Below are 27,130 nucleotides of genomic sequence, written 5' to 3'. Positions count from 1 at the left end.
AGACACCGGGCGAGTCCCCCGACCGCAGCCCTCCGCTCGCTGCTTAGCCCACACGCCCCGCTCCCCTGCGAGCCCCGCGGCCGCCAGGCTCTCAGCCGGGGAAGGGGGAGCGGCGCCGGCCGGGATGCGAGTCACACCCCGGAGCAGAGGGCAGTTACCTCCCGGGCACCTGGGGCAGGAGACGCCGCCGCCGCTGCAGGGGGCGGAGAGGAGCCGGCTCCGGAGCGCTCGCTGGGGCTGTCCGGAAGGCGGCGAGTGCCCCCAGCGCGCTGACCCCTTCGGATCCTGCCCGGCGCCCTCCCCGCCTGCGGTGCGAGCGGAAAAAATGGGGTCAGAGGAGGAAGGCGCAGCCCGAGAGGGGTTCCGAGTCAGAGGGAAACGGCGGCGGAAACCGCCTCGGCAGGAGCGGCTGCCGCGACACACACACAGCGCACGCCCCTTCCCGCCCCGCCCCCCACCAGCCACAGGAGGCGGGGCTAAGCGAGACGGGGAGGAGGGGCGGGGCGCGGACTCCACCGCAGGAACGGGCCGAAGGAAAGCAGGGGGCGGGGCGAAGGGAAGGAAAAGGGTGGGGGCACATGAGGCCACACTCGCAGGTGGGCGGGGCCTGAATGACACGAGGAAGGAGAGGAAATGTGATTGGAGAAAGGAGGGAAACCACGGTCTCGGGAGCCACCCCTTTTCCAAGACTCCCTTTTCCAATAGAGAGCGACAGGCCTCTCAGCCAATCAGCGAAGAGACCGGTGGAACTGGGAACAAGCCAATAAGAAGCGTTGGGTGACTCGCGTGATCGCAGCCTCAATCGTTTCAACAAAACGTGGGGTCTGTAGTGTAAGCGGCGCTCTTCCCCCGTTCCTCGGCGCGGCCGCTCAGCGGCAGGTTGCGCTGCTCACACCTTGCGGGGAGGCCCCTCTGGCGAGAGCGCGTCGTTCCCGCTCTCTGCTGCCGGGAGAGGCAGGCTGCGGACACCCGCCTCCCGCTGCAGTCCCGGCACCTCCTGGGGTGACCGGACAGCAAGTGTGAAAAATTGGGATGGGGGTAATAGGCGCCTAGATAAGAGAAAGACCCAAAAAATGGGACATCTGGTTACCCTACCCGCAAGAGATTCGCAGCGAGGTGGCCTCTGAAAAACCTGCGGTTCCAGCCAGTGGGTTACGAAGATCAGTCTGGTAATGGGACCCCCTAAAGGAAAATAAACAGTCCCATTGGGGTGTGGCAGAACAGCCATGTCAGGTCTGCCCAATAGGCCTTTGGGTCAGTAGCTGCTCTTTGACTTGGGTCAGTGTCTGAAGCCTCACAGGGAATGACCAAAAAAGGGCTATTAGCAAGTGAGCCATCCCCTGTCATCCAGTCCCAGCTTCTCGAAGTCAGGTTTAGGGACACCCAGGGGCATAGGATTGTTTCTCTAGCTATCTTGGTTATTAGCTATTGATGCACCTATGTATTCTCCCTGAATTTACCTACTTCTTTTTTTGAACCCAGTTAAACTTTTGGCCTTCACAACATTTCTGTGCCACCAGTTCCACAGGCTGACTGTGTGTTGTGTCAAGTACTTCCTTGTGTTGGTTTAATCTGCTATTAATTTCATTATGTGACCCCCTGTGTTATGTGACAGTGAAAGTAACACTTCCCTATCCACTTTCTCCATATAATTAATGATTTTATAGGCCTCTATTATATTCCCCTTAGTCATCTCTTCTCTAAGCTGAACAATGCAAAGTCTTTGTAATCTTTCTTCCACAGGAAGCTGTTCCATCTCCCCCCCCCCCCATCATTTTAGTTGCCCCTCTCAGTACTTTTTCCAATTCTATCATATCTTATTTGAGATCAGTGATCAGAATTGCACACAGTATTCAATGTGTTGGCCTACCATCGATTTATATAATGCATGATATTTTCAGTCTTATCTATCCTTTTCCTAATGATTCCTAACATTTAAGTTTTTTTAATGCTGCTGCAATTGAGAAGAGGTTTTCAGAGAACTAGCCACACTAACTTCAAGATCTCTTTGTTGAGTGATAACACTGAATTTTGACCCCTTCATTTTGTATGTATAGCGAGGATTGCTTTCCAATGTGCATTACTTTGCATTTATCAACATTGAATTTCATCTGCCATTTTGTTGCTAGTCACCCAGTTTTGTGAACTCCCTTTGTAAGTCTTCATGGTCAGTTTTGGACTTAACGGTCTTAAGTAATTTTGTATTGTTTATAGACTTTACCACCTCATTGTTTGCCCCCTTTTTCAGATTGTTTATCAATATGTTGAACAGCACCAATCCCAGGATAGATCCTTAGGGGACCCTTTTATTTAGGTCTCTGCATTGTGAAAACTGATCATTTATTCCTACACTTTGTTTCCTATTTTTTTTAAACCATTTACTGATCCATGAGAGGACCTTCCCTCTTATGCCATGATGGCTTATTTTGCTTAAAAGCCTTTGGAGAAGGACCTTGTCAAAGGCCTTCCGAAAATCCACATACACTATATCTATTGGATCACCCTTGTCCACAAATTTGTTGAGCCCCTCTCAAAGCATTCTAATACATAGGTGAGGCATGATTTCCCTTTACCAAAGTGTTGACTTTTCCCCAACAAATTGTGTTCATCTATGTGTCTGATAATTCTGTTCCTAATTTCAAACCAATTTGCCTGGTTCTGAAGTTAGGTATACCAGCCTGTAATTGCCAGGATTGCTTCTGGAGCCTTTTTTAAAAATTGGCATTAAAGAAGCAATCCTCCAGTCACTTCGTACAGAAACTGATTTAAGTGATAAGCTACTTACCACAGTTAATTTGCAATTTGAGTGCCTTCAGAACTCTTGGGAGAATATCATCTTGTCCAGGTGACTTATTCCTGTATAATTTATCAAAACCACCTCTACTGACACCTCAATCTGGGACAATTCCTCAGATTTCTCACCTAAAAAATGGCTCAGGTGTGGGAATCTCCCTCACATCCTCTGCAGTGAAGATTGCTGCAAAGAATTTTAGCTTCTCCACAACAGATGTGTCTTTCTTGAATCAGCCCCACTGATTGGTTGGTAGGTTTCCTGCTCCTACTGTATTAAAAAAAAAATCTGTTTGCCTATGTCTTTTGCTAGTTGGTCTTCAAATTCTTTTTTGGGCCTGCTTAGTTATACTTTTACACTTGACTTGCCAGAGTTTATGCTCCTATTTTCTTCAATAGGATTTTGCTTCAGTTTTTAAAGGATGTCTTTGTCTTTGTCTCTATTTCTTTTACACTATTGTTCACCTAGAGTGCTAGTTGTCTGGTCCACTGAGGGGTGGTGGTGTGTTGGGTTTTTTTGTGTTTTTGTGGGTTTTTTAGGGGGAAAGGAGGATGTGTTGTCTCCTTTTTAAACCAGACTTGTGGTGTTGTGAGCTCTGAGTAATTAGTTTTGATCATAGGATTTGATAATAGGGGACCCTTCACTTCTACTCTTGAAAATTTAGATCAGAAATTGAAACTCATTAAGCAGGTTATAGAGGTATTTACACTTCAGGAAGGAAGGAATCCTCTCCTTTTAATTTTTCCTGCATCAGTAATTTATTTGTGTCCTCAGTATTAGGACTGACACATAGTGCCTTCCCCAGTTGGGCAGCAGAAGCTGGAAAGGTATATATGTAAAATTAGCTGCTTTACATGGGGGCATTTGCCTCTTGCAGATGGCCTTCTGTGTACATTTCATTGGTCCATGGAGTGTTTAATTTATGGGCCACTTCTAAGGTTCCTCTATCAGAAGCATCACACCTTTGTATCATCTCAGTCCAGCACCCTGATACCATCAGGTCCTGCTGTCAGGGGCCTTCTGCAGTTTACTGTATACTTTCTTTCACCTTTAGTGTTTGCTCTATCCTCCTATGTCATAGTCCCTTCTGCCACCATTCCCACTCTCCACCATCAATTCCTCTATGCTCCCTGCCAACCTCCTCTCTGCCCCTCAGTATTCCTTGTCCCGTTCTTTCTTACCTAAGATTTAATCCCACCCTGCCCTCATCCCATAACACATTAAGTGTATGTACACATTGATATTAAAATACTGCCTAAACCGAAACATAGAAATAGTGATATACACAAGTAAGGTGAGTGAAGCAAATGTCTCCCTTTCCAACACATACATTGTCTTGTGTTTTAACTGCAAGCTCTTCTTGTCATAGACTACTCCTTACTTTACATTTGTACAGCAAACATGGCAAAACAAATCCCCTGTCCTGGTTGAAGCCTTTAGGCTCTGTTTTATAAACACTATAATGAGATCACACCTGTGCAGATGAAACAATTTTGCTCTTGGCCCTTTTCTTATTCCATCCCTCCCCCACACCGGCCCAGGTAGGAGGATGGAGCTTTGAGCAGGTGAGGTAACTAATACCTGTTTCAACACCTTGACCTTCATGACTTTAGAGAAACAAAGGAAGGAAAAATCAAATAAACTCCTTGCATCTGCTGTGCCCCTCACCTGAAGGTAGAAAGTATAGTAATTGTTTTGAATGTTTGCATATATATATTGGTATTATAAAATTGAGTTTTAAGAAATGCATAAAGGATTAGATAGAACATGTAAATAGGATAGGGGCAGCTGTCACATCTTATTGCTTGCACAAAACCATATAGTGTAGTGGAACACACGAGTATTCCCCATGTTCACCAGAAAACTTTAGAAATACAGGAGAAGTGTTCAAATGTGAGGGTATGCAAGGAGCTGGTGCTTGCTGTATTACTTTAGATAGCATAAATTGGCCAAAGATGTCAGCATAGTCCAGTCACTGTCCAACATTAAACAAGGTCCAGGCTTTAGTGACAGAGACCTCAGCCTGCTTAGCACCATGGCAGCCACCCCATTAGAAATCCTTTTAATCTTTTATGAAAGATAAGCAAATAGGAAAAACAATTAAAGCATTTGAAATGTAGAGTATTAAAATTAAAGCCTTACTAAACATCCTTTGTTCCCTCTCTCTTTAGCTGGAAAGAGTTTTTCCAACACAAAAACCCCATGGTGTGACAGAATCTCAGATGGTAATAACTGTTCTGGGGCAAGTGACTGATTCTTTGGGACTGGGAGTAACCTAGAGTATTGTGATTTTTGGAGTAAGGGACCATCTATCACAAGGGTAGGCTTACTTGGGTGACTAAATAGATCGGAGTACCTAAAGAGACTGTCTGACTCCATGGTTAGGCTGTTAGAATGCCCGAGTTCATGCTTTGTACTTGGTTGGGGAAATCTAAATACAGAGCTCATAACCCATATGGAGTTTATGCCCTGCTTCCTAACAGTCTGCCCTGAGGATAGTACTTATGCCTGTGAGCCACTCCAGACAGCTTAATAACCCCCTACCATCATTATTTTGTCCACGAATTAGCCATCAAATCCAACACACCAATTTTGGTTCACAGATTTCTGGTTCAACACTTTTTCTGTTTACCAGGCATTATCCTAATAGTCTCTAAGGGTATATCTACACTACCCGCCAATCCGACAGACGTGATCTATCTATTGGGGATTCATTTATCGTGTGTAGTGTAGACACGATAAATTGATCCCCGATCGCTCTCCTGTCGGACTGCTGAACTCCAGCTCGATGAGAGGTGGAAGCAAAGTCGACAGGGGAGCTGCAGCTGTCATCCCGTGCCGCGAGGACGCGAAGTAAGTGATTCTAACTCGATCTAAGATACGTCGACTTCAGCTATGCTATTCTCGTAGCTGAAGTTGTGTATCTTAGGTCGATTTCCCGCCCCCCCACCCCACCCCACCCCCCAGTGTAGACCAAGCCTGAGTTGCATCAGTAGGCCTTTTCACTTGGACTAATTCAGTCTGTCTTCATTTTGGGGGGGGGGGGGGAAAGGAAGTCAGTACAATCAATACTGGTCACAACAATGTATAACATCTTATGAATTTTTTCTTCTTTTTTACAGTTGAACTAACAATTTGGGTAAATTTGTAGACCTCCATCACCACAACAGGGCCTGCCCCTCAGTTTTAGCCATCAAAGGTAAAACCCAGCTCTAGCTTCTTCCAGCTATTTTTTTATAGATTTCACTTTATTCTTGTTATTTCCCCCTTCCATGTTCTCAATGTTTTTTAGTTAATTTAGTGTAGATTTCGAGTAGTTGTGTGGTCAGTTATATTCTATTTTTCAGTTTCATTTTAAGTTTGTTATTTTGGTCTTAGTTCCAAAAGGCATTGCCAGTTGGTACTGAAGGATGGCCAGAAAGTTAACTGGATTGAAATAGCATCTTTTGTGCAATACAAATATCTACTACAAACATTTCTAGAGCTCTGCTTTAGCGAGACTGAGCTACTGGGGAGATGAAGGTGGTGCAAAACAGAGCACCGCAAGAGTTCAAGGGGACAGAATCTATACTTCATTCCTTCCTGATTAAGTAAGGCCTTTAAGCAATTCCACCTGACTGACCCTCAGAATTACCAGTAGGGGAACAGCGGTGAATGAGATCCAGTAAGACATTGGATGAAAAAGGTCAGGAGGAGGAGTCTAGTTAGGCTAAGCATCAGAGTGACTCAGTCCCACTAGACACCCTCTTAGTGCTGTGGAGTAAAGGGACATTGCCATTCCTCTGGAGCTCCAACAGTTTAACTCCAGACAGCACTAAGGCAGCATTGGTGCTGAGGATGACACAGACTTCTCCCTTTGAGAGAGAAAAATCACATCATTTCTTCCCATCTTGGTACAAAATTCTCAATTGTGAAACATACTGACTACTCTGTAGAAGGCGAGTGTGTGAAGCTAACCTCAATGCCACTGAGTCTCATTCATTCATATGCATGGGGAATCTTCCCCTATTACCTTGTTGAGCAGAGATTCTTCCTTGGAATGGCTTTTTTCCATGAAATCCAAAGGTTTCCTTCCTCACCACCTCAGATGGGGACTCTGGAGTCACAGAAGAAGTAGAGCTGGTTGAAGAGTGTTGTGTACAAAAAGTTTTACAGCTGAAAAATACAATTTCATCAAAACAGCTCAGTACTTCAAGGGTGCATATGTACAGCTGCAATGGCTATACAGTCAGAGTTCTGTCCAAGACAAACTTGTAACTATAGACTTATGGGGAATTGGTCAACCTTTGGGTTGACCAGCAGGTATCCACCCCAGTCCCTCAAATAAAATAAAGTTCTGTTGAGAAGAAAGGAACTAGTTCTGTCATGAGCAAATAAAGGTCTTGCTTCAGTCCGATTCGGAGTTTATTGGGCAGAATCTTTCCTCAAATTCTTTATCAATTCCCAATCATACATGAACAAATTCTTACAGAGTTACTGTAGGTATTGTTATCTACACACTGCTTTTCTGAACAGGTTGTTGAACTCAACTTTCATAAATCTGAGTTTTGCAGGTAAGAGCTGTAGATTTCTAACAAAAATGCAAGGTATTTCACTACTCTTTATTTTGGCCCAATAGTTCACTTAATCAGTAATACAGTAAAACCTGTAATTCTAGAATGCAGTCAGGTGTCAGTCAGTAAAGGAACAGGAGACAGAGTGGCGAAGTTGTATAGTTCTTCACTTGTCTTAATCTGGTATAAAAAAATAAATCAGTGGTTTGTGGCATAAAAGTGAATGAAACTGTTTACTGATTACAATGGAAGAAGTGGATCACTGCTCCATGTAGAATGTGTCTACACCCTAAGTCATTAAGAACACACAGACATACCATACATCGAGTACGTAAAATAGAGAAGATGTCATTGCTTGATTTTCATAACACTGAACAACATTTATGCATGCTTATCAAAGTGAAGCAAAGTGCTTCAAGAGTTAAATCCCAGTCTTCCGATTATTGCCTTCATGGCTTTTCAATGTTTTGAAAATATCTTGTGCATACAGTAATATGGCAGTTTGTCAGTATAACAAGTCCCTTAATTTTGCAAAGATTTTATTTTATGAAGTGTTTTATCACAAAGTTGACAAGCACCAGAAGTGTAATTCTCCACCAGGACCTTCAACTGCTAAGTTTCATTATTCATTGTTTTGCACTGGGGAGTCTTCAGCTGCAGTTGCCAGAGGGTTATAAAGTATCTTAGCTTTTGTACTTTGTTCAGATGTTAAAATATAATTGTTAAATATTTTATATTTCAATACTGCTTTTTGGAAGAGTCTCTATTAATCTGACTGCAAAATGCATTAAACATCTAATATAAAGAAACATTTATAACAGAAAATTAAACAATCTAATATTTATATAGATTTTCACATTGCACCTTTGCATATATTCATACTCTTGTCACCTGCTTGATGTAATAGATACATACATGGTTTATGATCAGGAATACAAGGTATTTCAGGCTACTCTGCAGTATTTCCATTTGCCTTTATAACAGCCATTATTCAAGTTACAGCTTTGTTCCTTCCTGGTTTTGCTGACTCATCACAAGGTATGCTGTTGATCTTTCTGCTTACGTCAAAGAAGAAGAATTCAAGCTTTGTAGATCAAACTGTGTATTGTATTATTTCTCTCCTCTCCCCTGGAAGGAGGATGTTAAGTTAACCATTCACTCCATTACCCTGGATCTTGGAATTCTCCTCCCCCACCCACCTCTTGTTTCCCTATTGATTAAATCAACTGCAGTGACCACTAACCAAGCTTGGATTCTACTACAGAGAAGGAGTATGTGAAGAGCACCACAAAAGTATATTAACAGAGCAACTGTCTTACATGCCAAACTTCACATTATCCAACCATTCTTTCCACTGCTATTCCTCAAAGAATCCACCCACAGGATCTCCTAATCATTCCCCATATAGGTAATATGAACAGCCAGGCACTGACAGGGAAGTTCAGGAAAAAAACAAAAACCTTACACTTTTTCAGCTCCTTCATGTAGGCACCTCCCCCTCACTCATATCAACCCCTTAAGTGCTCTTGCTCTTTCCCATATGGCAGATGATGGCTTCAAATGTTTTCCAGAGGAAATCCCATTGGCTTTCTTCTACTCCCACCTCTACCTGCCTTCTCTCTGCTCCCAGTAAAGGTTCCCCAGCCGAGGGATGGAGCAAAATGTTCCATAATGCTAGGGTGACCAGACAGCAAGTGTGAAAAATCAGGACAGCGGGTGGGGGATAATAGGAGCCTATATAAGAAAGAGATCAAAAAATCAGGACTGTCCCTATAAAATCGGGACATCTGGTCACCCTACATAATGCTAAGGTGTGCTGAATATGGCTAGGAGCTCTTTGTCAAATACAACAGGAGGGAAATTTGAGAAAAATGGGTTTAGGGAGAACACTATTGAACTGGATTGCTAAGAATATCACAACAGAATTCTTCCTCTGAACTACTGATTATTTTTTCATTTAGCATGATCAAGAATATGTTGTGATTAATTTTTTGTATTGTAGTAGCATTCAGAGGCTCCAAGCCACAATGTGCTAGGCATTGTGCAAACATAGGACTATACTCTGTCTCTGCACTGAGGATAAAGGGGAGGGGGGGAAGTTACATCCATAATGAGATAAATCTTGTTCTAATAGGTTTGCAATACTACTGTCTAATTCAGAGTATATTCAGATTCAGGGTTCCCCTGATTTACTCATCCAACTGTAATTATACTATTATACTCATTTTTGAAGTCTTCTTAGGGAGCTTCTTCTGTTTCCCAGGCTGTAAATCAGGATGGAATCTAGCCCCAAGAGTGAGTCCTGCTGCCAGCCTGCCTTCAAAGAGAAGAATTAACATAATTAAAGTCAGTTGATATCTACTCTAGTAATTACCAGGAGCTTCTTTAACATTCCTTCCTTCTTCCATACAAGTTAGAATAGGTCTAAGTTTATTTGGTCTACTTACATTTAGTCTAAAAGAAATGCCAACCCAAAGGATCTAAAGAAATCTATCACTTTCAGACATGAATGTTCAAGATGATTTCAGGAAGCATGTTACACGAAGACTCAGGGCCTATCCAGTCTAGAATCATGGAAACTCTTCAACCCAGGACTTTGCAGGAAAGGTCTCATTCCAGCCAAGCAACAGGAGTCTCTTAGATTGCAAGAGAGAGCATGAGATTATAATTTTTCTGCTCCCTTAAATAAAGAGAATGAGGTTAATTCCATAAAACCTTCTGCTTTTTAAAGTTTGTGTATTCTGTGCTGTTGCTGCTGCTATTTAAATTTGTCACAACATTTAAGGATGATGTTTTTCAGTGAAGGATATTTCCACAGAACCCAGATGTATATTCTCCTTCATTCACAATAAGGAAGATCATAATATTTTCAGTATAATGCTAAGCACAGGGGACAATGAGCACTGTGCCAAGGCCAAGGACATACTTATGAATTGTTTCTCCATGAAAAACCTTGAGTTGTAATCTATAAATGGTGACAGCTGCTATATAACAAATTGGAAAAAAGATAGATGAGTGTTGTGAGCTTTCACAAATTGGTTGCTATATGTGAATTTATAGAAAAATCAATACAGATTTTTCTCTTTTAGGAGTTTAGTTATTTTAATAAACATTGTCTAAAAGTTCCCTCTGCAACTATGGACAAAATTTCACTTTGTTCCATAAGGCCACCTAGGTATAAATGAGGAAGGATTTTAGTCCTATGTGATCAAATGAAGCATAGGAATAGTGGTAGCTAATGTATGCCTATACTATTTTTCCCCCTTGGCTTTCTCAGGACTAATACATTGCTGCCTGGAGGAATCACTGCATGCATTCTATTTTCATCTGAAGAAGAGAGAGTTCTCCCTTTAGTGAATTTCCATGGATGAACTCCCCATTCTGCTCAGAAAGTTAATTTGGTACGATTTATTATAATTCCTTTGTATTCATTGGAATCCTACCTTAAGAAATATCAAAAAGATATAAAGGTTATTGAGCAAAACCAACTTCCATCGAAGTCAGCAGAAGCTGCAAGCACTCAGCATCTGTGATAATCAGGCCCTTGGCCTTTATACAAAACAGTCCTACTCCACATTTCAGAGCTACTCCATTATTTATCCAATGGAGTTGCAGAGTCCAACAAAGATTCATTAGACTCAGACTTCAAGGTCAGAAGGGACCATCATGATCATCTAGTCTGACCTCCTGCACATTGCAGGCCACAGAATCTCACCCACCCACTCTTTTAATAGACCCATAGCCTCTGCATTACTGAAGTGCTCAAATAATGATTTAAAGACCGCAAGTTTTAGAGAATCCACCATTTACCCTAGTTTAAATCTTCAAGTGACCCATGCTGCAGAGGAAAGTAAAAGTAGCTTTTTATTGAAGTTGGACCAGCTCTTATACAAATCAGGTTAATACATATTTACAAGCTATATTCAACATAAACTAATGTACATTTTTTGCCATATTACCCATACTTTTGTCAAATAAAGTATTTAAATAGAATATTGTGAAGTTTACATAATAAAATAGGAAATCTCTCTAATATCCATTATTGGTATTGTAGATTATGAAACCAACAACTGAAGAATTCTCCAATGTATTCTGACACTTGACACACAAATGATTTACTCTTTTCAAACTACTGCATTTAAATTGGTCAGATGTTTATTTTTCTCTTCTGTTTTTCCACAGAGCATAAGCATGTTCTACCATGCAATTTAAGAGAGGAGGACACGTCTTCAAAGTTTTTTAGTTTTTGAAATGAGTAAGTCCAAAACTCCATTTCCTCCCCAGGCTGCATAACAAATCACTAAAAGAAGGAGATTTCCACTTTCTTTATATAGCATGATTCCCAGCTAGAAGTAACATCCTTACAATTACTGTGGTTCTTTAGGTGCCATTTCAGTATTGTCTATTCCAAAAGATTAACTGCTCCAGAAAGAACTTAATATTTTTTAATCCAACTATACTTTTAGTAACATTTTCTACCAGTAGTTCTATCTTTTGGGGCATTCTCACTGCACTTTCTCCAGTGCTACTTGTGTGACACTAATTTCACGGGCCACCGCCTTGCAGTCATGTACTTAGACTCTGTAAAAGTGTATATGGTGTTTCCAGCAAGTTGCAGGCAGTGCACTGCTCCTAATATATATTATTTCATTCCATTCTCTCTCTTCCATTTCGAAGGCAAAAGATTTCTCATTTATTTTGATAGCATCTGTTAATATATAAAAGTTTACATACTTTGAATAATACTCTACCTATAATCCATTTACATTAAGAGTCCAGAAACAAAATTCTTAGCTATTCCACTGGATATTTGTCTTATCTTTTTCACCTGACAAAACTAACAACTGGAACTATAAGTATTAGGGGAAATTATGAAGTCTTTTCCTCTTTCAGTTTATTATCCATTCTGAAATAGATTACTGTTGTATTTTGTACCACTTTCTTAGTAAACTCATTTACCTGTCATTTAAATGCTTTGTTTAAACACTATAAGTTCAGTAATTAGAACAAGTGGAGTTAACTTGTGTGCCAAATTTTACAAAACTGAAGTCCATATATCCAACATTGTCATAATTAAAGAATACTGTTTACAAATATATTCTTTACCATGTGAAAAGATAAGAACTGGACAATCTCTTTTTCCATCTTAATATTCTGAGTTCTCCTTCTAAGCTGATAAATGATTTATGAAAAATACTGGTTTATCTAATTTTACTTTCACTCATTAAGTTCTCTCCCTATTTTTATAAGTTATCTACATTATTATTATTATTTTATTTTTTTGCATTTTTGCTATATGCTCCCTGGCTATTTGACCCAGAATCCAGTAGGAACCACCCAACAGACAGATAGTAACACCTATAAATTATAAATTAACTTCTAAACTGAGCAGGCTCACTATTGAAGAAAATGAAAAAACATGGAATTCCATTATATACTTTTAATATATTTAATTCAGAGTAGAACTTTACTTGATGAAAGGCTAGGAATTGTGAAATAGGTAAATATTCTTATACTGGAAGATGTTAGTGGCAGCCATCAAGCAGGTTTTTGATCTACAGACAATCACAGACCTGGTTAAAGCTAATGGGTGTGTTAAGCACCCATTTTTCTGACTAAATGGAAGGAGAAATTATGCCAATTTTATTCAGCACAGGGCCAGCAGCCCGGAGCCCCTGGACTTCCAAGAGCTAAGCAGATCAAAGCAAGCATATCTATCACACTGAGGAGATTTAAACTTCAAGACTCCTTATAAGAAATGGAAAGGGAGGTGGATATTTTTTGCTGTTTTTAAAATTAAATAGGCAGCTAGTATTGTTTTTAAAATTATTATGAAGAACAAGTTTAAGCTTTCTTGTAACATGTGTTGTTTGCCTGGACTGCTCGAGACCTTAATGCTTGTTTACGAGGAATTCTTTGAGTTGGCTTCTTAAATACCTTCATGCTGTTTCACATCTGACACTCCTGGATGAAACATAGGAGCCTTGTCTTATAAACAGGCTTATTCAAAGAGATACAAGCTATAAAAGTGAGATTTTGAAAGAGTGTTACGGTTTTCATAATGTAATAAAAATACTGAGGACGCAGGAACAAACTATCCTGAAGTGCAGAAATAGCAGCAAATATGGCAGGTGACCAGCTTGGCTTAACCATGAAATCTTCAGTGAGCTTAAACTCAAAAAGGAAGCTTAAAAGAAGTGAAAATTTGGACAGATGACTACTCTAGCAAAATATTGCTAGAGCAGTAAGGCTTCTTTAAAATACAGACAGCTCTCCTGGACTCCTTGCCCCCTCAGATTAGCCTCTCAGGAGATCTTGCCCATCAAGTGGTTCCCAAACTTTAACAACCTGTGAACCCCTTTCACTAAAATGTCAAGTCTTGCGAAACACCCCCCCCCAAATGAATATTTCCAGGGATTTTTTCCTTTACCTGAGCATAAATTATAAAAGCATTGATCTTGGAAATAAAATTTGTTTTTATGACATGATTATACACTATTTATTATTAATTATGTATCATTATGGTATTTTTATTACTTCACAGACAAGGGCAGTTCCCAGACTGCTGCACTGGGCAACACAGCATGGGAGTAGGTGAGCAGCCTTCAGTGGGGAAAGAACAGGTTAAGGCAGTGGTTCTCAAACTTTTGTACTGGTGACCCCTTTCAAATAGCAAGCCTCTAAGTGCAACCCCCCTTATAAATTAAAAACACTTTTTTATATATTTAACATCATTATAAATGCAGGTGCCAAAGCGGGGTTTAGGGTGGAGGCTGACAGTTCATGATCCCCCATGTAATAACTTCATCACCCCCTGAGGGGTCCCGACCCCCAGTTTGAGAACCCCTGGGTTAAGGACTATTTAGAAAAGCTGGACATGCACAAGTCCATTAGTCCCGATCTAATGCATGCAAGGGTGCTGAGTGAGTTGGCTTATGTGATTGCAGAGCCATTGGCCATTATTTTTTAAAATTCGTGGCAATCGGGTCAGTCCTAGGGCTGGTTTTGTTCAACATTTTTATTAATGATCGGGATGATGGGATTAATTGCACCCTCAGCAAGTTTGCAGATGACACTAAGCTGGTGGGAGAGGTAGATAAGCTGGAGGATAGGAATAGGGTCCAGAGTGACCTAGACAAATTGGAGGATTGGGCCAAAAGAAATCTGATGAGGTTCAACAAGGACAAATGCAGAGTCCTGCACTTAGGATGGAAGACCCCATGCACCACTACAGGCTGGGGACCAACTGGCTAAGCAGAAGTTCTGCAGAAAAGGACCGGGGGATTACCGTGGATGAGAAGCTGAATATGAGTTGGCAGTGTGCCCTTGTTGCCAAGAAGGCCAATGTCATATTGGGCTGTATTAGTAGGAGCATTGCCAGCAGATCGAGGGAAGTGATTATTCCCCTCTATTCGGCATTGGTGAGGCCACACCTGGAGTATTGTGTCCAGTTTTGGTCCCCCCACTACAGAAGGAATGTCGACAAATTGGAGAGAGTCCAGCGGAGGGCAATGAAAATGATAAGGGGGCTGGGGCACACGACTTACAAGGAGAGGCTGAGGGAACTGGGGTTATTTAGTCTGCAAAAGAGAAGAATGAGAGGGGATTTGATAGCAGCTTTCAATTACCTGAAGGGGGGTTCCAAAGAGGATGGAGCTAGGCTGTTCTCAGTGGTGACAGAAGACAGAACAAGAAGCAATGGTCCCAAGTTGCAGTGGGGGAGATCTAGGTTGGATATTAGGAAACACTATTTCACTAAGAGGGTGGTGAAGCACTGGAATGGGTTACCTAGGGAGGTGGTGGAATCTCCATCCTTAGAGGTTTAAGGCCTGGCTTGACAAAGCCTTGGCTGGGATTTAGTTGGTGTTTGTCCTGCTTTCAGCAGAGGATTGGACTAGATGACCTCCTGAGGTCTCTTCAAACCCTAATATTCTATGATTCTATGACTACAACGGAAAGACTCCTATTGATTTCAGTGGGAGCTGGATTCAGGTTCTTAGTCCTTTGTCCTTGCTATGGGGCCAATTCTACAGGATGCTGAGAGCCCATTCGGAGGTGCTAGAATGACTTCAACTCCCAATTCCAGCTCAAGCTTGATGACCAGTCTCTTTCACCTGGGAAGAGATCCATCCAGTAAGATGGTGGTCACAGCATGACGGAGGATGGCATAAGATATGTAAATCACCATAAGAGCTCCATGAAGACTGTCCCATGCAAGCAAAAAAATACAATTCCAAACCAATATAATAAAAATAATACTCATCACATCTTCAAATTGCTTTATAAACACTAACATCCCCAGGTGGCAGGTAAATAAATATTTTTATTATCTCCATTTTAAAGCTGGTCGGAAGCAGACAGGTTAAAGCACACATTTTCACAAGCAGGATCTAATTTTTGGGTGCCTCAGTTTTTGGGTGCCAAACTTGAGATGCCTTGGCCTTATAGGCCGAGCGCCTACAACTCCCAATGAGCTCAGTGAGAGCTGTGGGTGCACACCTCTGAAAAATGAAAGACAAAGTGTCTGAAATTGGGGGCCCAAAAAATGAGCCCCCCCAAAATAAGCCAATTTTGAAAATGTGTTGGTATGTGATGCAACCCATGGCTACAGAAGGAATCTGCATCAAAGAGGAGAATAGAGTGTAGACACTTCTGTTTCAGACCACTTGACTATACCATTCATTTTCATATTAATGATACATTCCTGTGGTTTATTGCACAGATTATGAATTACTGAGAGGCACCGATGGCATAGTATACTTATACACTGATTTCCTAGAGTTTTTCTTATTGATAAATTATTGTAAAAAACAACTGAGTGGAAAATTCAGCTGTAAATTTCCAGCTGATTTTTCCTACTTCCAGCTGACAACTGGTGTTTAGAACAGAGCAACACGTCTATTGGGTTGCCTGGTCCTCCTCCTGAATCCCAGCAAGATCACAAGAAGGATTCTAACAGTCTTTTTAAATATACTACTAGGGAAGTTAAAAATTGCTTGACATTTAAAAAGATTTAAAAATCAGAATAGCCAACTGAGATTCTGTATATACAAGAGAAATAGAAGCAAGAGTGCTCCACCTTTACATTTACTATTATTATTATTGTTGTGCCCTATTATTAATGCAGAAATCCTTCTTGCATGACTTATTTTTACCTCCCACGTGATAAAAATACCTTTATTCTTCTGGAACAAGAGTCCTATTGCTTCCTAACAAACTATGCAGAGAACTAAATGTATTTGATATGTTTCAATTTTGAAGAGATAAGATCTACCAATGCCATTTTCACTGGATGTAAGACAAAGCTGGCACAGAGCCAGGATGTGCCCAGTTACCACAACTATCCTACCCCTGTGAATAATGATTTTTGAAGAGGCTGCATCCAGCTTTTATTCCTACAGCTAGCAGATTAGTTATCATAAATAAGAGATGACAGCAGTAGAGTTAAGAGTGTTCTCTTCCCTCCAAATCTAATATCCATGTCAAATGTGTCTGGCGTACAGAGCTACAATAAAATCAGCCTGGAGTCATCATAATTTTTCCTTATAGTTTAACTGCATATGACAGGTGATTTCTACAAGGTCACCTGCATTTAAAAAATACTTCATCTGCCTCCCTGTTCATTTAAGGGTGCTAAAAATAAACTTTTTAAAATTCCTAGACCAGATTAAGATATTGTTTATAATTTATTAATAAAAAAGCCATGAAGACACAGTCTTATCTCACACACAAAAATTATAAATCTCTAATTAAAGGAGATAATGCACCTGCAGTGATGCTTTTTTAATATTTACATTTATTGCTGCTACAGCTCTGCCATGCAGGTCTGTGCATCTTAGTAGATTCAAAATGGTTCCTTATTATTATATAAGCAAGAAATCAGTGAAGAGGGAAGGTACAACATTAAAGGTTGCAAAGGGGAATGTAATAAAAAATGACAAATATCAGTGTACTAGTGATGAAAGCATGCTCTTTGCTTCCTGGACCAGGGAGCAACTATGAAAATGTAATATGTAAATAAGTATATACTCATTGGAATTCTGCCACCAATTTCAAAGATGAGTAGGACAGACATTTTTCAGAATCAGATCAATAACTACCAAACTGTTAGGATGGAAAACTTGTTAGGATGCTGGTTACTGGAATCTTCATGTAAACACAATATTACTATTTAAGTAGGTGATTAGTCCAAGCCAGTATATACAATTCCTATCAGCTTTACTTCTTAGATAGCAAGAATTGAAATTGCTGAAGCTTGGATATTGAGCATTAAAGAGCAACACATTAGATATCATGGGCAGTCAGTTCCATTTAAACAAAGAGGGGAGGGGCTTTTGCCCAAAATAAGTAGCAGTGCTGCATGAACCAGAGCTCCCCTTTTGTGAAAATTGTATGAAGTGAAAAATTGACATACTGGCTGGGGTATCATGGGGAACATGTTGATGGGGGATGAAGGATGTTAGTGGTGAAGTGGAATGGAAAAGGGCTGCTTCTTTTTTTCTCCTCAGAATGAAAAAAAAACTGGGACATGTCTCACTAAAGGGCAGTGTGGGAGGAAACAGTATTTATTGCTCTGTGACCCCTTTACTGTTCTCTTCTAGTCTCTGTCTTGTCAATCTAGTTTTCACCCTATCATCTCTCTGTCTCCCTTCCATGTATGCTACCATTTCACCAATACATCATTCACCAACTGCCTCAGTTTCCCCCTTTATTCAATCCTGCCAGTCCAACCCTTTCTTAGCTCAGAATCTTTTCAAGTCCCCTCAGTTCCTGGTTCAACCCAATCTTCCCTCTCCAGAAATACCCTTCTATCTAAACCTTTTGCTGAAGTAACAGTATTTATATGCCTGACAAAATGCCTTAAAGGTGTGTTGTGATAATTGGGCCTAAAAATGTATTCTGATTGTGAGCTCAAATGTAAAAAGTATGTGAAAGTCATAAGATGTTTGTAAGCAGGTTCCCTCTTCAGCCCTGGGAGGTAAGCCATCATGGTGATTTAACAGCACACACTAGGGTGACCAGATGTCCTGATTTTATAGGGACAGTCTCAATATTTGGGGCTTTGTCTTATGTAGGCACCTATTACTCCCTCTGATTTTTCAAACTTGCTGTCTCATCACCCTAGCACACACTCTAGCAGGGTACATTAACCAAGAATCAATATTATTTATTATTATTATTATTATTATTATTTCTTGCCTTATGCTCCTGGTACAACAGGAGGGAAGCAGCAGATAGAGGGGACCTCATTCCTGCTCCTTGGCCCAGCCTTTTATATGGCTTGCTTTTTCCTCTGAGCTATTTAACTAGTGAGCTAATTAGCTCATTGGACTCCCTACAAATGCAAGCAATCCCCACTCAGCTTCTTAACCCAATGAGATTACCACATTCCCTCCTACTCTAACTATGCCCAGTACTCTTTTTGATCTCAGCAACCAGGGAACTGGGTCCCTGTAAACAGCACTCTGTGACAATGTTACAATAACCTATAATAACCAATGCTGGTGAAAAATAAGCCAAGTTATTCTCACTAATTAAAAAGGTGCAAGAAAATGAGCAAAGAGACTGAATTAATTTAAATTAAAAAGGATCTACTGATATAATTCCAGGACTATGCTTGGTAACAGAAAATGTGAAACCAGAAATTAATTAACCTAAATTGGTGTGTCAACTGTTAGGCCTAATTGTGGACAACATAATGAGGAGATGGGTGATTCCACCCATCATTTCCATTTTCGTTAAAGAAAGAGATGCAGAGGCAGAGGAGATAGAAGAACAGATGTAGGCTACTGAAGCAAGCTGCACCATCATGGTTACTACCCCTACCATCTCTTGGGACCCTGGGCCTTTGTCAGCCTAATGCTGAAGGATGTCCTGACCAAATTGGGCCAGAGAGAGGGTGAGGAACCCCAGTAGGCCAGTCTGTATTCCACCCTGGTCCCACCAATCACATAATCCATTTAGTTACTATCAATGTGTCTGTAAATTTCTTTTCTAAATTCTGAAATAATTTTTGAGGTTGCAAAGCCACCTAATTAACTAGACTAGTAGGGACTAGTTCATTAGATAATAGATTAGATGATAAATTATATATGAACTGTTTCACAGCAATTTGTACATGGGTCTCAGGCTATATATACAGCACTTAGTTTCAGAGGAAAACATTATGTGCAGTCCAGGTATGTAGCAAAATTGGTAAAAATATTAAATCAATAACAGTATTGCTTTAGTTAAATATCTAAGGGCTTGGCTACACTTACAAGTTGCAGCACTGGTGGAGGCTTTCCAGCGCTGCAATTACACCCCATCCACACTTGCAGGGCACAACCAGCGCTGCAAGTCCCTGCTTGCAGCGCTGGCTAAAAACCCATTCGGGTTGGGGTATAAGGAATGCAGCGCTGGTGATCCAGCACTGCTCATCAGGTGTGGACACTCACCAGCACTTTAATTGTTCTCCAGGGAATAAGGAGTTATCCCAGAATTCCTGTTCAGCCACTCTACTCATCAGTTTGCACTCTACTGCTCTGGCCTCAGGTGACCCGCCCTTTAAATGCCCCGGGAAATTTAAAAATCTCCTTCCTGTTTGCTGCAGCCAGGTGTGGAGTGCAATCAGTTAATCTTTACAGGTGACCATGCCTCCACGCGGCAAACGAGCCCCAGCATGGAGCACTGGCGAATTGCAGGACCTCATTAGTGTTTGCGGTGAGGAAGCTGTGCAGTCCCAGCTGTGCTCCAGCCATAGGAATTACGATATCTTTGAGCAGGTATCAAGGTCCATGCTGGATAGGGGCCATGATCGGGACGCGCTGCAATGCAGGGTTAAAGTAAAAGAGCTGCGGAGTGCCTATTACAAAGCCCGTGAGGGAAACCGCCGATCCAGAGCTGCCCCCACGACCTGCCGTTTTTACAGGGAGATAGACACGATACTTGGGGGTGACCCCACTGCCAATCCCAGGACCATGATGGACACTTCTGAGCAGGGTGGGGGACAGGAGGCGGAGGCGGCGGGGCGGGGAGGAAAACGCGAGTGAAGCTACTGGGATGGGGGAAGACACCCCAGAGTCCCAGGAGGCATGCAGCCAGGAGCTCTTCTCAAGCCAGGAGGAAAGTACCTAATCGCAGCAGCCAGCAGTTGCAGAAGGACAACCAGAGCAGCGGGTTACCGGTAAGCTGCTTTTATTTTCTGGGTGGAAATGTTTCTGGAGAGGAAGGGGGGTTAGGGCTGCATGCATGCCCATTGATGTGGTCTATCACGTCGCGGTAATCAGCTGCAGTAATCTCCTCAGAAGTTTGAGCCAGAGCGTGGGCAATGTGCCTGCACAGGTTTATAGGGAGAGCCACTGTGGTCCTTGTCCCAGTCAGGCTAATGCATGCACACTACTGTGCCATGAGGGGTGGGGGGACCATTGCTGCACACAGGCAACCTGCATAGGGTCCAGGGCGGAATCCACATTGCTGTAGAAGAGCTCCTGCTCTTCCCTAGTGACCCGCAGCAGGGAGATATCTTCCAGGAGTAACTCCTGTGAAAAATGTTGGAGACTCTTTAGTGAAGATAGTGATAGAGATAGGGAGATAGTGAAGATCACCCCTGCAGCTGCATCTTCACTCAAGCCCTCTATCACTGCAGCTGTTCGGTGCACTTCCCCGAAACAACCAGCACCCCTCTATCACTCAAGCCCCACTTCTCCCTCGATGCAGCACCCCTCACTCACCATTTCGTGGCTTCTGTTGTGTTATGTGTGTGGTAAAAGAATGCTAAAGTGAGGACTAAGAACTCCTTCAGTGTGTGGGAATTACTGTCTGGATGAGATAATGAAAACAATGCTACCCTGTTAAATGTTGCCATTTCTGCCTTTCTAAAGTGACCTTGACTGCTGGACTGACCAGATCTACCACAGCACAGAGACTGCAGAATTTGAGGAAAAATCCCCGAAAGAGCAAGGAGGACATGCTGAAAACTGTTATTGATCACTCTGCTAGAGAGAGTAAAAACTTGCAGGAGTGGAGAGAAAAGGAAAGCAGGATCCGCCAGAGGGAAAGCAGGATCCGCCAGAGAAATGCAGTGGCCAAGAGGAAAAGCGCAGAGCAGCTGCTAAGCATCCTGTTGCGCCAAGCGGACTCTATCGAGTCACTCGTAGCCATGCAAGCAGAGCACTACCGTGCTACTCCCCCACCCTCCCCGTCCCAAAGCTTTTTGCCTTGTGCCCCAATGTCAGCTCAAACCCCCCTTCCCCAGCATCCAGGTTCTTACCACCACCAGCTGCCTCCAACACCTGTACGTTCACCAACCAGCCCTGATAACTACAACCCTTACCCTCTGCACTCAACCCCCATCACCATGCAGTATATGCACCCTGAAGTGCAGGATTCATTGCACAGCACTCCAGACAGGACATATGCAAACTTGTGACTGTACAGTTCACCAACCCACACCCCTGCCCTCTTGTGTTCATGAAATGTTGTGTGTCTGTCTGTCTGTCAAGGAAGTTTTTTTCTTTTCAATAAAACAATTCTTGGCTTTGAAAACAGTCTTTATTATAGCAGATACTGAAAGATACCTTAGCACAGTAAAGAAACAGGCACTGCAAATCATTTTAGGGATAATAGAATAACAGTGTAAAAACTCCACTTCACTCCCATGCAAGGCAGCAAACATTACTGTTGGCTTTCAGCCTCAAATTCTTCCCTCAAGGCATCCCTAATCCTTGAAGCCCTGTGCTGGGCCTCTCTATTAGCCCTGCTCTCTGGCTGTGCATATTCAACCTCCAGGACTTGAACCTCGGTGGTCCATGCCTGACTGAATGTTTCACCCTTCCCTTCACAAATATTATGGAGGGTACAGCAAGCGGATATAACCGCGGGGATGCTGCTTTCCCCCAAGTCTAGCTTCCCATACAAGGATCTCCAGCGGGCCTTTAAACGGCCAAAAGCACACTCCACAGTCATTCGGCACCGGCTCAGCCTGTAGTTGAACCGGTCCTTGCTCCTGTCAAGCTTCCCTGTATAGGGTTTCATGAGCCAAGGCAGTAACGGGTAAGCGGGGTCTCCAAGGATCACAATGGGCATTTCGACGTCCCCTACTGTGATCTTCCTGTCTGGGAAAAAAGTCCCTGCCTGCATCTTCCTGAACAGGCCACTGTTCTGAAAGATGCGTGCATCATGCACCTTTCCAGGCCAGCCTGTGTAAATGTCAATGAAACGCCCACGGTGATCCACAAGCGCCTGGAGAACCATAGAGAAATACCCCTTCCGATTAACATACTCTGATGCTAGGTGGGGGGGTGCCAGAATCGGAATATGTGTCCCATCTATCGCCCCTCCACAGTTAGGGAAACCCATTTGTGCAAAGCCATCCACAATGTCCTGCACGTTCCCCAGAGTCACGGGCTTTCTTAGCAGGATGCGATTAATTGCCTTGCAAACTTGCATCAACACGATTCCAACAGTCGACTTTCCCACTCCAAACTGGTTCCCAACCGACCGGTAGCTGTCTGGAGTTGCCAGCTTCCAGATTGCAATAGCCACCCGCTTTTCCACCATCAGGGCAGCTCTCAATCTTGTGTCCTTGCGCCGCAGAGTGGGGGCGAGCTCAGCACACAATCCCATGAAAGTGGCTTTTCTCATACGAAAGTTCTGCAGCCACTGCTCGTCATCCCAGACTTCCATGACGATGTGATCCCACCACTCAGTGCTTGTTTCCCGAGCCCAAAAGCGGCGTTCAACGGTGCTGAGCATTTCCGTGAATGCCACAAGCACTGTAGTGTCACACGCGGCAGGCGAATCGATATCGATATCATCGTCAGACTCCTCACTGTCACTTTGGAGCTGAAGGAATAGCTCGACTGCCAAACGTGTTGTGCTGGCGACACTCATCAGCACAGTCCTCAGCAGCTCGGGCTCCATTTCCCACAGAAATCGCGATTCACACACAGAGAGTAAAACAGAAAGACACTCACAATGGCGCCAAACGTTGCCGGAAAGACTGAATGCTGGGATGTGAAGCGATGCACCACGGGGCGTTGGCACAGGAAGCGGAATGACCCACACACTTCCTTCCCCTTCCCACAATACTCAGCGCCAAAATGGGACGAGGTGCTCTGTGGGATAGCTGCCCACAATGCACCTCTCAATACAGCACTGGAAAGTGCTGCAAGTGTGGCCACACTGCAGCGCTGGTAGCTGTCAGTGTGGCCACACTCCAGCGCTGGCCCTACACAGCTGCATGACCAGCGCTGTAACTCCCAGCGCTGCAATTTTCAAGTGTAGCCAAGCCCTAAGACAGGATGCTATATTTGATAAGCTACACTTTGCTTACATCTTGCAATATCCCTGTTTAACAAGGGATCATCTGGTAAATAAATTAGGTAAGGAATACAGCATCTCACATTTGTCATCTCATTTCTTTTCCAATGAGGAAATAACCCACTTTTGGAGTCCAATTTTTTTCTGACAGCTTGAAGTCAGGAGATGTAAATATGCAGATGTGCACAATTCAAATTAAGTCATAAATAAATGCTTTTGTTCATTGTAAGTGTTATAACATGTTTATAACCACAGGGCATTAAGAAACCCCATTATTGATTTATGATTAGGGATTTTGGAATGGAAAGTCATTTTAAAGATAAACCTCATTCTAAGGGGGAGTTTTGGGGTTTTTCTCAACCAGCTAGGTGTTAAAATATAACTTGACCTTTCTGTACTAAAATTCTAAAATGTCTTTGAAACATTTTAAATATCCACCTTATATCCTAACTTAAGCAAGCCCTGCACATGGTATCCTAAGCCATTTTGCTACCTACCTTAGATGGATTTAATCCTCTGACAGACAGGTATTGACACAAAGAAAATTCTTCAATATTTTAGAAAATATACAGTCTATATAATTTATGATAATTCATATTTGATAAACACAGCACTTTAGACACTCCAATTGCTATAAGAAGGGTATTTGTTACTGTCTTTGCAGGAATCAGTTGTTATGAGGACTTCACGTTTCAAGTGGCTGTTTATACAACCTAGTAATTAGATCTGATTAAATCTAGGATTACATTAATTTTTCAGTGCCTGCATTGACCTGCCATTAACTTTACAGTATAGAGATTATGAACTGACTCCAAATATTCCCCTGGTGCAAACTGCACACAGCTATCAAACTAACCCATTTTTTGTGGATAACAAATCCATGTGTTAGCTAAAACAAAGCAAGGCACACATTTAACCCATGTAACCTTGCTGAAATTTGACTTTGAGTTCTTGCTAAATAAATTGACAGAAAACCTTTCATGAGAAAACAGAAGAAAGGAAATACGTTTGTGAACTGTTGGTAGCAATGCCAAATACCTAGATGGATTTTGGATAGCTTAATAATCATCTGCACGAAATCATAACATGAAAGAAAACTGTACGGTGTGCAAATCAGTGTTACTGAACTAGTGGAGCTGCTTGGCTTCCTAACACACCTTTTATAATTTCATGTGAATAAGAGTAAGAATTTCAACTTTTTTCCATTTAAACAAAGAATTTAACAACTGTATGATTATTTTGAAGTCCCCTTTAAAATAATCCAGGTTTAATATCTTATTGCTCAACCATTTCTCATGAACTCATATGGAACTCATGACCCCAAATTCACCTCAACTATGAAGGAATCAATAGGCTGTAGTACTGATTTACAGTTTGCTCAATCACTTGCAGCATAACATTAATTACTTTAGTCTGAAAACCCCTGTCATATAAAGTAGACTAATCTGGTTTGTTTAAAATTCTGAGCCAGATTCTCAACTGGTGTAAATCAGCATAGCTCAGTTGAAGTCAATGGAGCCACATGGATTTATATCAGCTAAGCATTTGACCAATGATCTACAGTGTTGTTTCTTGGCTCAAGAAACCAAACCAGACTCAAAATTTCATTGACATCATTGTAAATCTCTTTAATGACCAAAAAGTCAATTAAAACATTTGTATTGACAGCTTTCTTTTGGAGAGGTCATATACTTTTACTAATGTAATCTTGGTACCTCATCTTAAGCTATCAATGCTGAAACAACATTTCTAAAACATATCACCTTCTGAATGATTCATAGACCAGAACTGAAAATCTAGAAAACACAATGACAGCGTTCTTCCTTTTCAGATAATAATGTACAGAAAAAAGAGTGCTGTATTATGAACCTGATCTAATGAGCATTCCAGTCAATAGAAAGAAACCCACTAACTTCAGTGCGCATCAAGTTGGGTCCTAAATGGGTAGACAAAAATAGCATTACCCTAGGAATGAAATAGGAGTGACCATTTGCAATTCTATACACAAATATCTTGTGAACACTCTTAGATATTAACTACATAACCTTTTTTTTTTTTTTTTTTTTTGAAAAGACCATTGTAATTGTCAGGGATGAGCTCTTTTGGCTGAGGCTGAGGACTAGGCAGCCTAGCCTCCAGGCACATTAATGAGCTCAGCTGGGCTGTGGTAGGACCACCTGATTGGCTGGCCTTCCTGATTGGCTGAAGGGAGACAGCAGGCCTACTTTTAAGCTCAGCAGCAGCAGCAGCAGCTCACTAGTTACTCCTTGTGTGTGGGGGTGGTATTTGCCTTGTTTCAGCTTTGTTCCTCATTTCCTCCAGGCCTTCTTATACTGGAGTACTGTCTCTGACCCTTAACTCTTGTTCTTGGCTCCTGTTCCAACCACTGGGAACACACCCCAGTTGTGACAGTAATTACAAGTGTGTGCATGTTTTTGACAACTTTACATAGAAAGTCAAAAAGCAGTTACCATGCACTTTACAGTGATATAGAAGAAGGGAAACCTTTTAGACCTTGCAAGTAATATATATCTTGTAATTTAAAAACTTTTAAATAATATTCCCCCTCCAGCTGAGGATTCTTTCATTACATCATAACAAGTGTTAACCCCTTATACCTAGAACTGTGTAGCCTAGTAGATAGAGCACTGTGCTGGGGCTCAGAACACCAATATTCCTGGCTCTGTCACTGGCCTGCTGGGTGATCTTGGGCAAGTCATTTTATGTCTGTTGCTTTATCTGTAATAGGGAGATGACAATTGTGTAACAGGGGGGCTTGCCCCTGGGCTGGAATGCCTGGACTTAAGTCAGCCCTGAGTACAAGAGGAGCCCCAGCTGACAGGAATCAAGTGATTCCAATATAAAAGGCAGCAAGGCCAGGGGGCAGGCTGGGCAAGTTTGAGAGACTGTGGAGCTGGGATTGATGCGGGGAGTAGATATGAGGATCAAGTGAGTGAAAATAAGGAGAAGACAAAGGAAGCAGAGCTAGAAGGGAATAGCAGATAAAGCTGTAGCAAGAGAGAGTCTCCTGCAGAGTCCCTGAGGAAGGGACAGTACCTCAGGGAGGAGAGGCTGTGTCCAGTTTAAGGCTGGATGGAAGATGCATTTTGTGAGTGTCTTTTGGGTATTGTATTAATATAATAAAATATCCAGACCCTGAGAAGGGCTGCAATTGAGCAAAGCTGTGGAGTTTTATTTAAGGAAGAGGAGGAAAAACAGGAGCAGGGCACTGTTGAGGCACCCCTGGCCACAAGGGGGTGGTTGCCACTGTATTACAGTATCAGAGGGGTAGCCGTGTTAGTCTGGATCTGTAAAAGCAGCAAAGAGTCCTGTGGCACCTTATAGACTAACAGACATTTTGGAGCGTGTATCCGACGAAGTGGGTATTCACCCACGAAAGCTCATGCTCCAAAATGTCTGTTAGTCTATAAGGTGCCACAGGACTCTTTGCTGCTTTCACTGTATTACAGATACTGCCCTTTTT

The 27,130-nt window shown here is 42.2% G+C and overlaps 1 protein-coding gene and 1 long non-coding RNA gene across 21 annotated transcripts in view; one reads left to right on the top strand and one right to left on the bottom strand.

The window, feature by feature from the left end:
* CSNK1G3 (casein kinase 1 gamma 3) overlaps positions 1 to 298 on the bottom strand; it is a 158,982-nt gene extending 158,684 nt beyond the window's left edge. For 14 of the 19 annotated variants that reach the window (XR_005600224.1, XR_005600223.1, XR_005600225.1 and 11 more), the window contains exon 1: positions 159 to 220. The gene's annotated coding sequence lies outside the window, so the exon portion shown is untranslated. Of the gene's footprint in view, positions 1 to 158 lie in introns of all 19 variants that reach the window. The other 5 variants (XM_039543722.1, XM_039543728.1, XM_039543721.1 and 2 more) reach the window with 3 other exon arrangements.
* On the top strand, positions 215 to 12,449 carry LOC120407743. Of its 2 annotated transcripts, XR_005600229.1 has the most exons (5): positions 215 to 330; positions 4,963 to 5,016; positions 5,914 to 5,990; positions 10,622 to 10,745; positions 11,527 to 12,449. It is a non-coding gene; the product is annotated as an uncharacterized LOC120407743 (long non-coding RNA). The 2 variants fall into 2 exon arrangements; XR_005600228.1 differs by lacking the exons at positions 10,622 to 10,745; positions 11,527 to 12,449 and adding an exon at positions 9,848 to 10,506.
* Positions 12,450 to 27,130: the final 14,681 nt, after the last annotated feature.

This window comes from Mauremys reevesii, linkage group 6, assembly GCF_016161935.1.
Source record: "Mauremys reevesii isolate NIE-2019 linkage group 6, ASM1616193v1, whole genome shotgun sequence".
Taxonomy (NCBI): Eukaryota; Metazoa; Chordata; order Testudines; family Geoemydidae; genus Mauremys; species Mauremys reevesii.
Note: the sequence above shows the minus strand (reverse complement) of the source record. Positions and strands in the feature narration are given on the sequence as shown.